General features: G+C 28.7%; 1 pseudogene; it reads right to left on the bottom strand.

Moving 5' to 3' along the window:
• Positions 1–5,374: 5,374 nt before the first annotated feature.
• On the bottom strand, positions 5,375–6,724 carry LOC120178326 (annotated as a pseudogene).
• Positions 6,725–10,065: the final 3,341 nt, after the last annotated feature.

Here is a 10,065-nt window from a genome sequence, read left to right as displayed (position 1 = left end):
AAAATTGAATAACTTTTCTTCTCTTGAAAAATATTCTCTCCTTAGAAAATATTCTTTTTCTCCTTAATTTTTCCGGTGATAGTGGAAGTCAAAGATCGTTCGTGATCAAAATTTGTCTGAAGAAAAATATGTAGCGACATACCTCAATTGATTTCGATCCCAACTTATCAAAATAAAAGAGTATTTTTCTTTCTATTTAATTTTGATTTACTTTATGAATATTAACTTCTTTGTTTGATTTTATCAGGTTTAATTTTGTCTCAGATTGTTACTTCGGTCATTAATCTTAAGACAGTAAACTCATTTCTATCTCTTTGATATTTTATAATGATATTTATTCATTATTATGTTTCTATATCATTCTTGAAGTAACGATCTTTTTCTAACACTGCCTTCATAATATAATTTCTCTCTACCTTCGTGGTACGTTTTTCTTTATTTTTATGACATGTTTTCAGTCGTATGATCGTTGTTTTAGTTTATAATTTTTCTTAGGTTGTATTTGACTTCGTCACTACTGATCAATATTGTTTTTATTTGTTATCATGATGATATTTCATACTTTGGACCCTCGGATTGAACTTGGAAATGCAATTTTTGTTTATGAATAGTTTGTTTACTTCACTCGATTTTGATGTGGTTTGTGTGGTCTTTCAGTGCTTTTATCCCTTTTTATGGTTCATTTATTTATTTTCATTTTGACTATCAATGTTTTGATTTTATCAATCAAATCATCCAACAATTTAAATGTTTCAATAAAACCAATAGCCATTAATTTTTAATGGAGGTGATGACTTTTAGTTAATAAAATTGACATAATTATATATTTGATCTTTAATATTTACACATTCTATCAATTTGATCATAATTTAATTCAATTAAAATAAATTTACTATCAAATTGGACGATAACATGTGTCACTACCTGTTGAAAATATTTTGATGTTTCGATATAACAAATTAAGTGTTATTGAATTTTAAGATTTTATAATCATTTTTAGAGTATATTCGATTCAATTATTCGAATATCAAAATATTACTCCAAGTTTTTCAAAGATCAATTTCAATCCTTATTAAAGTGTAAAATTGTGTTTTAAACTTAAAATATTTTTGAAACAATTTTTACAAAGTATTTCGAACCAAAATCGAGCCAAAAATCAATTTTATGAAGGTATGTACCGATGCACTCATTGATGCATCGATGCACACCCATTTCAAATGCATTTTGTGTACCGATGCACAAGCTATGCATCGATGCACTCTTGAATATTTTGAAACATCGAATGCATTTTGTGTACCAATGCACAGACCATGCATCGATGCACTCTTGGCTCTTTTGAAACATCAAATGTAATTAGTGTACATATATACCTTGACTATGCATCGATGCACCACGCTCCCAACTGTTTTATTAAATGATAATTACACAATAACGGCTCTATTGACTTCACCAATGATCTCCAACGTTCAGAAGTGATCCAAGTTGTATTTAAACAAGCTTAGGAGCCATTGATCAACAACAATTAAGAAAAGAAGCTAGAGAATCAAAGAGAAATCATCAAACCTCAAGTTTGAACATTTCAAGCCAAATTTTCATTCAATATTCATTTTGCTTTCAAGAATACTTATTGTGCTCAATTGTATTATTATTGAGTGTTCTTTCTTTGTTCTAAAATTGTGCAAACATCTTGTCTTGTGAGGTTTTTCTGTAAGTTTGAAAAATTTGTATTGTTCTCTTTGGGAGAGAGTGTTCTAAAGAATTTGGGGTATAATTCTTGAGGGATTTGTAAGGTTACTCTTTGTCCTCAAAAGAAAGACAAATTAGTGAATTTGTGGAAAATCCTTAGTGTGGATAGCTAAGGTAGTGGACGTAGACTTTGGTTGAGAAAGTCGAACCACTCTAAATCGTTGTGCAATTATTTTCTATTTTCTGGAAAAGCTTCCACCAAATTTTTAATTATCAATTCACCCCCTCTTGGCTATTTCGTCGATCGATTAACTCAACACTACCTAATTAAAGGATATTTTCTTAATTTTTTATTTGTTTAATCAAATGAATTTTTTCATCCAATAAGTCACCACCCTATTAAAGAGAGAAAAGAAAGTAGGGAAAATGCATCAATGTAGGATCAAACCAGGACATCTGGACAGCAGCTAAACCACTCAGCTAACCATCCTATTTGGGTATACCTTACAAAAATAATTTATATAATGACATAAAAAAAGAAATGAAAATGATAATGAGGAGATTCGAACCTGAGATTAAGATCATAAATGAAAAAATTATGACCTCTAGACCAAATCATATATTTAAAGAAAAATTTTAGTATATTTTATATATTCTTATTTTTTTGTTAATGTAAAAAATACTTAATTTTTATTTATTAATTATAATGTAATATTATATATATTTATTAATTATAATTTCATATTATTAAGAATTATTTTTTATTAAATTATATTAATAGTTTATATATTAAGAATTATTTCTTCTTATAAATTATAATTTATTATATCTTTATAACTTTTAATATTTATTAAGAATTATTTTTTTCTAATGAATTATATTAATATTTATATATTGAGGATTTTTTTATTCTATTAAATTATAATTTATTATATATATATAAGTATTAATAAATATATATAATATTAAATTAAAATTAATAAATAAAAATTTAAAATACTATTGACATTGAAAAAAATACAAGTATACAAAATATAGATGATTGTTTTATCTGTAATTTTAATCCCAGATTCGAATTTCCTTGTTATCATTTACATTTCGTTTTTTCTTTCATTAACTAGAATAAATTATATAAAAGATTTTGTAAAATAAACCTAAATGGGATGCTTAACTGAGTGGTTCAACCATCTCCTTGGCTACTGGGGACACATGTCACCATCTAACTGGGGATCAAATTTATTTTGATTGAATTAAATTGTGATTAAATTGATATAATGTATAAATAATGAGGATCAAATATGAGATTACACAAAGTTTTTTAATTGTCAAGTCACTTCCTCTATTAAAAGTTAACGGGAAGTGGTGTGATTGAAGCATTTAAATAGTTGGTGGTCTAATTGATCAAATCAAAGCGTCAATGGTCAAATTGAAAATGGATAATAGTTTAGTGATCACCCGTGTAGTTTATCTTGATACAATAATAATTTTATTCTTGAATAATTACAAACTTTATAATTTATTTATTAATTTTAAATGGACATTCACTTTGGCTATAGACATTTTTTATTAGTACGAGTGTTTATAATGTAATACATGTTTAGAATTTTAGTCGTTAATAATGTATACACACTCTACATACGTAATTATTCGAATCTAAATCATTTAAAAAGAATAATATTTTATTGTATCGCTGAGATCACTTAATATATTCAATCTAAACTTGGAGAATCAAAAGTAGAGACCAATCAAAATCTCTATTAAGCAAGCAGGCTTGGGGTGAATGAGGTAAGATCTCATTATATATATATGGTTCATGGAGGACAGGCGTCGTTTTAACAATAGTTAAGACTTTAAATTTTTGTTTTCGGAACGAAGGTAGAATTTTATAATAAGAATAAATATATACAACTTTAAGAGATGATTTTAGTTAAAAAAAATAAAATATAATAATAATATTACTTCGATAAGAGTGAATAAACATGTAAAATTCATATATGAGGAATAAAGATATTACACTGACTAATCCCATGATGCAATTCAATAATCGAATATTCTTTTAATATTTTTATTTTTTTGAATATATTTTTTTATTTTTTTAAATTATTACCAAACTGATGATATTTATAAATGTAAAGAGTTATATTTATTAAAATATTTTAAAATTAGAATTATACTGATAAAATATATAAATTGTTAAAGATTTATGCCTTTTGACATAGTATGCCATTTTACACTACAACCTTCTTTGCTTTCTTTTTTCCCCCCTTCTATTTTTGATAGATGTAGTCAATTTTATTAAAAAAAATCTAAAATTACAATAGAAGTTTACGATTATAACCAAAGTTAAACATATTATAATTAAGATATCTTTTAATAACTATAGACATTAAAAATTAGTCACTTAAGATTATATAATGATTAGGGGTGTTTAAACGGTTAATTCGACCACCGATTGAATCGAATTTTCATTAACCAAATTTTTTTAACCGTTATCCGAACCAAACTTTTTTTGAAAATATTAACCGAACCGAATAAAATCGATCATTTCAGTCGATTAACCGAAGTAGCCGAATTTTTATATTTTTTAATTAGATTAATATAATAGAGGTATTTTTTATTTAGGTTAAAATTAAATTAGGTATCGATAATAATGAGTTAGTGTTGTTTGAAATAATTGAGTCTTAATTCTTAATGAATTTGAGCTTAAATATGTATTTAATACATATTATATATATTTAATATTTAATAATTTCGGTTAATTTCGATCCAAATTAACTATTAACCAAAAATTAAAAAATTAACCATTAACTAATCGAATTAATTCGGTGGCCAACTAAATTAACCAAACTACTTCGGTTAAAATCGAGAAGTGAACACCCCGATAATGATCATACAAGGAAAAAGTTAAAAACCTAAGTAAAAATTTGAAATAAAAGATAGATAAGAATATATCTAACTGCATCAGAAAACAAATCAAAAAATGAATGAACTACTGAAAGACTACTAATAAACCGTAAATCATAGTAAAAAAATATGAGAAAACTATCAACAAACACAAATCGCATAACCAAATCCAATTTGAAGGTTTAAAGCATGTACGATCATCATGATAACAAATAAACATCATCTTATTAGACATGACGATCTCAAATCTAACCTTGAGAAAAACGACAAATAAAAATGTCCGAACAACCAATAACAAAGACTTAAAATGTATCAAAATATAAGAAAAAAATGTTATAAATGCATAATTATTAAAAATAGAAAAATAAAGAAAAAAAATTATGATGTGAGGAAGTAAAAGAAAAAAATTCAAAATCTCGTTGAAATTCGGATATGTTTGATAGACTGTAATAAATTTTCTGAAAAATAATTTACGTAAAATGGATTACCTGAAAATTGTTTTACGTAAAACGAATTTCATGAAAACTTTTTTATGTAAAATGAATTGCCTAAAACTATTTTATGTAAAATAAATTATATTTTCTGAAAAATAGTTTTCGAAAAAATATTTTATGGTGCTTTAATGATTGTGTAAACCATTTTCACTAATTGTTTGATAAACTACAATTAATTTTATAGAAAATGATTTACACAAAATGAATAAAGTTCGATTCAATAAATATTTAAAAAAATCGATTTGATTAACTATTAAAGAAAAAAAAGTCCAGTTAATTTAGTTGGTAATTCAATTCAATATGTGATTAGCTATTAAAGGGAGGAATACGATAGAAAGCAAAGAGAGAGAGTAGAGTTTTTTGTTAATTTGTTCCGACTGCCAGGTATCCAAACCGGCCTGAATCGCAGTAACGCGGTTTGCCAGAAACCCAACGTTCTCTTTCAGCCTCCTCAACCGGTCAATCATCACTTCGAGGGAGTTGATGTCTTGACTTAAAAACCATGGTTTGGATGAACATTTTCCCTTGACTCGGGGAAATACTTACTCCCCGTCGGCAATCACCTGAAATTCGGATAGAAACAGATACGGGCAAAGACGGGTTAATTTCAGAGCCAATAAACCGAAACTCGAAATCGATGTATGACCTGCAGGAGTCGTTGCAAATTTAGATGCATTTTCGAGTATCGTCTATCGTCTAGCATCTCCATCTTTAAATCAAATCCACCTGAGATTAAAGTACATCTTAGTCTAAAGATAACTTCATTGCCAAGTAATGTATCAGTACATAGCAGATAGCACTGTCAGCTATGAACCAATTTAACATGCAAGGAATCAGATCTGGGGCTGAAAAAATTCTGGTATATGAAATTTACCTCCATCGAATTCAAGCTCCACTGTGTCGAGCTCCATCTCGAGTTTCGTAACAACATCCTGAAGGTGATCGACGTGCGTGTCGATGATGTGAACCACAAGGTTCGAGATGGATTTCAGAACAGGATTATCAGCCTCCTCGGAGTGATTCATTGTTAATAAGAACTCCAGGACATGCTCTTTAATCACAATCTCACTCCCTTCCCTCTCTCTTCTCTGATTAGAATCATTCTCGACACTCGGAATCTGAGAGAGAAGCGGCTGACCGACCGGTGAGAAGCCTAATCTGGGAACACGCCCCAAAACACGGTAATCACCGAATTCTCAGTAGTCCAAGTTGCCATTCTAAATGTAAAACTACTGGAGGCAGGACCAGGCGAATTAACCCGAAAGACGAGCGCTCTGTCGACAGGTCCGCAAAACGGACCATTGCTAACGAGCGAGAGAATGTCTTGGAGCTTTAAAGGCGGACAAAGAACATCTATCAGGTATTGAGCGGATAGAGAACATTTCTGTTTCACTTTGGGAAGTTCTACATGGTACCAACAAAACTCCTTGCCTTCAGCTTCAGCAAGATTCCTGTCCTTGTTAAGACAATTCCGGGACCGTCGAAAAAATACGCTCTCTGTCTCACCATGCCGGGAAATGTGTCGGGGTTTGATCGTCGGAGACGGGAAGAACAGTGGCAAAGGACCGTCTAACCAATCCCACTGTTTCTCCATCTCCAGATGGATCTTCCTCAGCTAAATCCATCACTTGTAGTCAAATACCTTTTGGCCAATGAATCTTAACAACCCCACATTATTAGTATTAGATTAAAGGGAATTTGGAAAAAGAACAAACGAATAAATAAAATCTACCACTCGCAATTCTGGTTTAAGCGGGAAATATAAAGATGCTTTCTGAGGTGATAAAACAGGGGAAAGAGCTATATTCGTGGGGAATTGATTCTTGCTTTTATTATCTTCTTCTAGTTTTAGACTTTTATGTGTGAAGTCCATTTGTTTTCACTCAGAAATGAAAGGGACAAAACACTTGAAACCCTCAAGATTTGCCGTGGCCTTAAACAAGTTTGGAACCCAAAGATTTTGCATACCTTCTTGAGTTTCACCATTTATTGTCGTAATATGTGAATATAATGGTAAATACAAATTATAAGTGTATTCAAAATTTAAATTTAATCTATTCAAATCTTACATCTTTATATACGTGTTTCTTATTTATCTGTAATAACTCGTGTATTTATTTTATAAATTATTAATTAAAAAAAGTATTTTTAAGGGTAAACTACGCATTTAATGCCTAAACTATAAATTTTAGTCCGTTTTAGTACCCAAACTTTCAATTTTTCCAAAATCATACCTAACGTCTAGTGTTCATTTCACTTTAGTATCCCGCCGTTAAAAATTTAATGCGTTTAGCATCTAAGCTATCATTTTTTTGCCCGTTTTAGTACCTAAGCTTTCAATTTTTCAAAACTTAAATTTAAATTTTAAACGGGGTACTAAGATGAAACAAAAACTAAAATTTCTAACAGCAGAGTACTAAAATGATACAAAAACTAAACTTTAGGTATGCTTTTGAAAAAATCAAAAATTTAAGTACTAAAACGGATCAAAACTGATATTTTACCATGTTTTTAATTATAAAGTGGCTTATACCATAGAATCAAGAACAATATATCCTTAATAAGAAGGACAAAAATAATATTTGACAATTAAGTTTGAAATCTCTTGTGGAGCATTACTATAGATGGCTAGAATGTTATCTGAGTGTGTTAAGAATCCGTCAATTTGACCATTCCATCAATTACTATGTTAAATTCGCAGATAATCTATTGTATTAACAACTTTTTCGTAATTTAAATATTTGTCGAACCAACGAAGAGAGTTACTATCAATTGTAGCAGACGACATCGACACCTGAAGGAAATCGACACCCATGGTTTGCTTTGCTCTACCCACTAAAAGAAACTTTGACATCGCAATTTAGATTTTTTAACTCCGTCCCTATGTACAATTTATTATCAGGTATTAACTTAATTATAAAATTACTAAAATACCCTTTTCCTATAAATAATGATATTTTTTTATCTTCTCATTCTCTTCGTAATCTTCAAATAAAAAAAAACAATTATTTAAAGAGAGAACATGTGTCTGATAAAATTATATGTAAAAATTTTACCATTAGAACTCGTTCAGCAACCTTAGCGGTTATAGATGATGTTATTATCCTTTGAGATTCTAAGCTTAAGCAGTTATGTCTAAAAGTTGTTTGCATTGTCAATAATAAAAAAAATTATAAATAGTTGAGTAAAGTAGACAAATGGTCCCTCGACTATAATGTATTATTTTATTAAATTATTCGACTATTAAAAGTTATAAAATGGTTACTCAACTATTTATTATGGTTCAAAATCGTCATTTTCTATTAAAAAAATGGACGATATTATGATCTGAACGTTAACTTGTTAATTGTGATATCATAAAATCTTATCACAGAGTCTCAAACGACTACATTTTTTTAACAGAGAATGATGAGTTTGGAACATAATGAATACTCGAGTGACCATTTTCTAGCTTATAATAATCAAATGACTTAACAAAACAACATTCTACAGTTAGAGGATCATTTTGTAACTTTTAATAGTCAAGAGATCTAATAAGACAATATCTTATACTCGAGAGACCATTTGTGTACTTTAACATAAATAATAATGTCTTATAATTTCCCACTATTCCAAAAAAATTACTGTTACATTTTTTATCATTATTTAATAATTTTTTTTAAGAAAAACAAGTTTTTAATATATTTTTCCTGTAATGTCACTGTGAGAAAATTTGATAGGTTTAATTATAATATAAGTTCTCAAGCTATATCACTATTTAGAATATCACTTTTTCTAAATAGGTACCAAAACTTTTTTGAATCATCAAAGTACCTAATGTTACAAACATTACCATTTTAGGTGCCTGAAACATAATGACCGTTAAAAAATCTATTAAAAGACGTGTCACACTCCGATAATTTTGTTTTTTTTTTTAATTTTAAAAAATATTATATTTATAAAAAACCTTATTTTATTCTAAAATTATAAAAAAGCCCAAAATCCCTGTAAATCCCTAACCCTAACCTTCCTTGCCGACCACGACTGTCGTCGCCGATGCCACCCTTGCCATCTTCCTCATCGACCGTTGTCTCCCTTGTCATCGTGCACGCCGTTAGATCACCTGGATGTCGCGAATTTGGGCATTTGAGTTCATTGAAGACTCGATTTTGTGTTTCAAGTTTTTTGTTTCATTCGTCGAAGATGCGACGTTTATGGTCTGGTTTGGCTTGTTGTACGGTAGAGATTATGATAAAGGTCTGATCAACGTCAAATTGTGATAGTCGACAAGGATTTAGGGATTAAAATTGGAGTTTTTAAAATTAAGGGTTTTTTTGTTTTGTTTTGTTGAAATTTTTGGGTTTTTATAAATATATAATTTTATTTTTTTTATTTTAAATAAAATTTTTAAATTACCAGAATGCAACATGTATAACTTAATAGTGAAATTTAACAATCATTACGGCTCGAGCATCTAAAGTAATAAAATTTGTAATGTTAGGAACCTTGATGATTCAAAAATAAAAGTTTAGATACCTATATAGTAAAAGAGATATAATTTGAACACTATTTATAAATAAGTAAATTTAGTAATAATGATCTATTATGTGGGGGAAAAAAAGGAATTTACGACACGATATCACTATTTTTACTCAAATTATAACAGAAATAAAATTTTATAAAAAGATAATTTATTTAATTTTAAATAAAGTTTTAATTACAAGACTTATGGAGTGTGCAAAAATATCTGATATGAATGATCCGATCCGTTTATCCGATGATAAGGTCAGAATATTTGGATATCCAATCTAATTTTTTCTGGATAACTCAGATCAAATATCCAAATCGCATCGGATACTGATAAAAAAAATCTCAGATTTGGATTGTCCGACTATCCGAAAAAAGGACCTTTATCCCTAGACCCAGTAGCCTTATATTTCATGGACTTTCTACCAAAAATCATGTCCCAAAGATGAATCCATTATTAGAAAACAACTGCAAA

Source organism: Hibiscus syriacus, unplaced genomic scaffold (genome assembly GCF_006381635.1).
Source record: "Hibiscus syriacus cultivar Baekdansim isolate YM2019G1 unplaced genomic scaffold, ASM638163v2 tig00003507_pilon, whole genome shotgun sequence".
Lineage (NCBI taxonomy): Eukaryota > Viridiplantae > Streptophyta > Magnoliopsida > Malvales > Malvaceae > Hibiscus > Hibiscus syriacus.
Note: the sequence above shows the minus strand (reverse complement) of the source record. Positions and strands in the feature narration are given on the sequence as shown.